Genomic DNA, 5,262 nt, shown 5'->3' with positions numbered 1-5,262 from the left:
GAAGGATGAGGTCCTTTGTAATTTGAGATACTATCTTTTTTTTTTTTTATGAGTGTTTTAGTATCTGCTAGCAATGATCTACTTTATGAATGTAATGCCCACTCAGTTCCCACTGAGCTGAAACCATTTACAAGAGACACAAAGACTGCTGAACACTATTTTCTTACTGATCAGCACAAAGTTATTTGGCACAAGCATCTCTGTAAATATTTGTCCAAGACTGGGTAAATTTGCAGTGTACGATGGCCCTCAGACCTGTACTTCTCTCTATCAAGTGAGAAGGCTCATAGGCTAGCGCTGGAGCTCAGCTGTGCTTCAGCAGAAACACAAAATGCTAGAGGCTGAGCTTAGTATCATTGTTGTCTTTCCCTTTGGATCTGTTCTTTTTCAGTTTGTTCAATGTTCCCCTTCACAAGCAAAAAGAAGATTAATTTTGAGATGGAATGAATGTAGGGTTATTCCTGGCCGTTGGGTAATGAAGAGAATTTCTGAAGTGCATTACACAGGACTGGGCTTTGGCATGGGGAAGCCAGAGGGAGAGGAGGGAACCGTACCCACCTCCCGACAAATATGCAGAGAAAGAGGACAGATCCAGAATCGTTTTCAGCCTCATGAAGCTGAAGGCAATGTCTGCTTTGGTACAAGCAAGGAGGTCCGATGGACTCAGTTCACAGTGACACTGGCAGCCTGCCCCAGTATTTTGTTCACGTGTGCTTGTGACATCCATGGGCCCGGAGCTGTAATTATGGTCTCAGATGTCACAGTACTACTAGCCCAGGAGATATTTATGGATCTGATACGTACACTCTATAGGCATTGTGTAGTTTTAGACACATTCAAGAAAACTCCCCACTCAAGAAGAGGGACAGCAAGTCTACAGCGTTTTTTTGAGCTACACATCAAAGCAATACACTCCACTGGGCCTCACCACCAAAAGTCACTGAAAGGTCTGGACAGGGTGGATTGCAGGCACAGGGCTCAGACTTATACCACAGATATCATCAGAGGAATACTAATGAACTTGGAACCGGGTTAAGCATTAGAGCAGCTTGTTTTCCTGTAAAGTGACTTGCTGCTTTTCGCAGTTGCATTTTAAACTTAAGATGATAACATGGGCAAGTACATACTTTCCTCCTCCAACAGAAGGGAAAGGCCAGATAACCACTTCCACACTGTTTATTTATTCCTGCAAAGCTTATGAAACATTTAGAGAATATAGTGTAATCCATGAAGCTAGCTAGAGAGAAACAACTCCATACTGTTTGCTATTTATATTATTAACTTTTGCTCCAAAGTATACCACCACACAAACAAAATCACCAAAATGTCACCATCTGTGGGAAAGAAGACCGTGACTATCAGTGAGGAACACACAGGATATAGCTCAGCACAGGGAACAGAAATTATACCAGGTTGCCAAATGCTATTCCTACATGCAGTGTAGGGAGGTTTCTGCGTCCTTGTATGAGCAGACAGCACTTCGTGTCAAATACCCCCATCGGACAGCAAGACGCATGGGAGAAAAGGAGTCTGATTCCCATCATGCTGGCATGGGTCCAGAATAGCTCCAGTTTATTTTGAAGGAATACCTCCCACTTTACCACAGCTTTAGACACTCTGCAAACACACTCCTCTCAATCCATAATCTAAAGCATTACTTTGGGGAGCATAACTGCAGCCATGCCCTTTTCAGTGTTCTGTATTTTTTCCAACGTAGCTTACGTTCACTGAGGGAAGGATTTCAGCCACTTTCATGCTATGACAACAACCCATACACCCACTCACATTCAGGCATAGACAAGTCCTAAACAGGACAAGAATTGGGTCAATATATTTGTTTTGGAAAATATTTAAGGACAAGATTTTGAAACTTCTGTTTCCAGAAATGCTGGTATCCCAAACCCAGCGCTTGCCCTTAACTGAGACCACTTGCCCTTCAGGCTGAGTGTAGCCCAACATGTCATGTTGCTGTGCCTGCTCGCAGTCAGTTATAAAGCTGCATGGGGGTATTTCAGTCACAGCCTGTATCTCTGCTAAAATTTACTTCTTAAAAGCATCCAGTGTCTATTTACCAAGGGGATGGGAAGTCACCCTGCAATGCTTCTTTAACTATAGTCATCCTAAATATTTTACTACTTACAGTGCTCTCTGAAGGAGCATATTTGATATTGCCGTATACAGTAAGGAAGCAGACTGCCTTTGTATTACAGAAAAAAAAGAGCTTTACAATAAGCCAGACTGAAACATCTTCATTACTGAAGCAGCTTTGTACTGAGAAAGCTTATGCTGAGAAAGAGAAAGCAGTGCAAACATACCAGTAAATGCAATTTATTGTTCTTAGTGTAAAAAAAAATTAAAAAATGCAAACTAGAAAACAAATGTATTGTATATTTAGTATGTGCTTATGTAAACCACATAACCCTAAACCCTGAACAGATTAGAAGTGTACATTAACACTTATAATACAGATCAGCATATTTTTCCTTCACAATACCGGCTGTACGAGACTGTGGCAGAAGAAATGCCTTTAAACCAGGAGGAAATCTCTGTATTTTAAATTCAGGCTCCCCCCAGCTTAATCAGGTGTGTTTTCAGTACGAAGGGAGTTCTTGTATATAAACTAAAAGAGATATATGACTGACAGTATGCCATCTTAGCAACTGCTTTCCACACAGATATGTCCTAATACTGCAGCACTTTCAAACACTTCACACAGATATTTCTTTAAAAGTTACACTGACAAAAGTAATTTCACCCTTTTCGGAAGCACTTGATGTCTATTTTATTTTCTGTGCCTTTAATAGTCGGGACTCCAAGACTTCCTTTTTGCCTCAGCTCTAAGCACCACACAGTTTGATTTTAGCCAAACCACAAATAACATCTATTTTAGCTCTTTAATCATTCTAGTTCTTACCTTTTTTTTTAACTAAGCCTTTTCTACTTTCTTCCATTAGAAGCAAATGCTGGCTTTCTCTTGTTTTCAGGGTATCCTTTGCTTTTAAGGAAAAAAATAGGCAGAAAGCTGTATTCCAACATACCTTGAAAAGAGAGTAGCATTCACTGCCAGCTGTGTGACTTTTCAGTAGCTGCACTCAGACTCCAGCGTTCCCAAGAACCACGATGTCACAAACCCCTGAAGCTCGCAACCAGGAGCGGTTGCTCTCGCACACCCTTCCTCTTCTCCGGGTATCTGACAGCTGTACACTTTTTAGGACTGCAGCAGGACTTGTCTCCCAGCCCCTTTGCCACTCTGATAAGTCACCCCCTCCCTGCTATTAAGAGCATGCTGCCATTATATCTTAAAAGCACGTCACAGCTTGTATGCAGTAGCTGTGGGAAAGCTGCATTTATTTATACAGGAAGCTTGAGTGCAGCACTTCCTACTTCCCATCCGAGTCTCAATTCAACTGCAGGTGATTACTTAAACCCTGTCAGCTTCCAGCCAATGCATACCCTACGTTCTTATTTGGATATCTGTGCTGCTTTTAATTATAACTCCCATCTGAGCCCTGACAAGATAAAACTGAGAGAGACGAGGCATTAGATGTGACACCCATAAAAAACCTCCCAATTGCCATTTAACCTGTTTTAGGGTAGCAGTTGTATAGCAGCTGCTCTACCAGCAGATGATGTTTGAAACATTGCTGGCTTCTGCTTATCTCCACATGTAAAAAATGTCATCTAAAAGCAAAGTGATTTCTTCATGTCGGAGGGGAGTGGAGCAAAAATTTAAACTCACAAGTAAAGTAACAGTGTAATTTCAAACCTGAATGCTTAATGATGATTGTGCTCAGCTTATTCTGTCAATACTAAATTTTGATTCTTTAAGCCGGGCTCGTGTGCAAGAGGGGCTGCTAATTCTACAGTTCTGTACTGCAAAGGTACAGCTGTGATTCACACCAGCCAAGCAGGAGGAGAAGGTATTGTTGTGCCACATGACACCAAACCCTCAAGAACTTTTCCTGCTGTAGGAAAGGTACCACACCCACAGATAAAAAGTACAGAAACATCAGAGTGCAGGGGGTGCAGAAAAACAGAGGGAGAAACAAGTACAGATGCTAATCTATAATTTTCTTTTTATGATGAAATAAGTTTACTTTGTACTTCATGCAATTATTGCTGGCATTTTGCCTTCAGGACTGTGCTGTGAAGACTGATGTATAGGCATTTCTTCTGGGGTGTACAGGAACTCACAGCTGACTCTTTAGTTCTATTCAGACAATTATACTGCATCAGACTAATTTAAGGAAAAGGCAGAAAGCTCGTGCAACTTTAATTCAGCCTCCTTGCACCTATGCATTACAGCTTTGCTTGAATTATCGTGACATACTCTTTTCCCCTCGGAATAAGCACAAACTTTATCAATCCATTTGACATTGGGTGTTACCCATAATTTTATATCTGGGGAGGGAAGGAATAGTCACCAGAAAAAATACAGCCGTTCCAACATGTGGAATCATGTTGATCCCTACGGTATCCATCAATAGGATTACAGTAGGATTAGGCAACCTAGAGCCATGTCACAGATATTGCCACTTGAGCTAGTAGAGCATTTCCTAGCAGTAGCAGACTTTTATCCTCAACAGTGACCAATCCTAGGCCGTACTCAAGAAACACCTGGAGCTCAGAGCTATTTTTTAGGCTGCAGAGCAGTAGTGGAAACGTGGAATTCTGTGTCAAACTTCACAATTAGAAAAGGAGTCTCTTTCAGTGGTTAGATTTTTATCCATTTTCTGTGCCAGTATGAAATAGCTTAAGCCTCTATCACTGTCTTTTCACTACCTCCTCTCTCTCCTCTCTCCCTCTGTTCCAGCTCCTGTATTTTCTTCCCGCAGCTGCTACCTCTGCTACTCTGCCTCCATCACACGGGTACTTGTTAGGCCACAGATGAAGCGCAGCAAGAAGAATCTTCCTGCTCTCAGCTCCTGTGCTCAGCACCACAGCACTTGAACAGCAAAAGGACAATTATCTCAAGGAGGAGAGTGGTGAGAGAGGGAGGATGAAGGAAGTCAAGTCACTCATGTAGCGGGGCAGTATGTCCAGAAGTAGAGCAGGGGAGCAGCCAGTAGCAAAGGCCGTAACAGCATCTCACTTGGTACTTACTCCTTGCTGGCACAGTGAAACAAACACAGGCTTCACTGCAGTAGCCTCCGCTAGTCAAGAGAAAAAACTGTGAATAAAGGCTAATCATCTTTCCTTCAAATAAATGATGAGGCCAGCTTGTATTGGGGAGGGGGGGGGGGGTTTTTTTTGATTAAAAAA

The 5,262-nt window shown here is 42.1% G+C and overlaps 1 protein-coding gene across 1 annotated transcript in view; it reads right to left on the bottom strand.

Moving 5' to 3' along the window:
- Window positions 1–3,275, bottom strand: part of RNF144B (ring finger protein 144B) — a 49,074-nt gene extending 45,799 nt beyond the window's left edge. Inside the window, exon 1 of the mRNA XM_009326508.1 lies at window positions 3,039–3,275. The gene's annotated coding sequence lies outside the window, so the exon portion shown is untranslated. The remainder of the gene's footprint in view (window positions 1–3,038) is intronic.
- Window positions 3,276–5,262: the final 1,987 nt, after the last annotated feature.

This window comes from Pygoscelis adeliae, unplaced genomic scaffold (genome assembly GCF_000699105.1).
Source record: "Pygoscelis adeliae isolate BGI_AS28 unplaced genomic scaffold, ASM69910v1 Scaffold186, whole genome shotgun sequence".
NCBI classification, from domain to species: domain Eukaryota; kingdom Metazoa; phylum Chordata; class Aves; order Sphenisciformes; family Spheniscidae; genus Pygoscelis; species Pygoscelis adeliae.
Note: the sequence above shows the minus strand (reverse complement) of the source record. Positions and strands in the feature narration are given on the sequence as shown.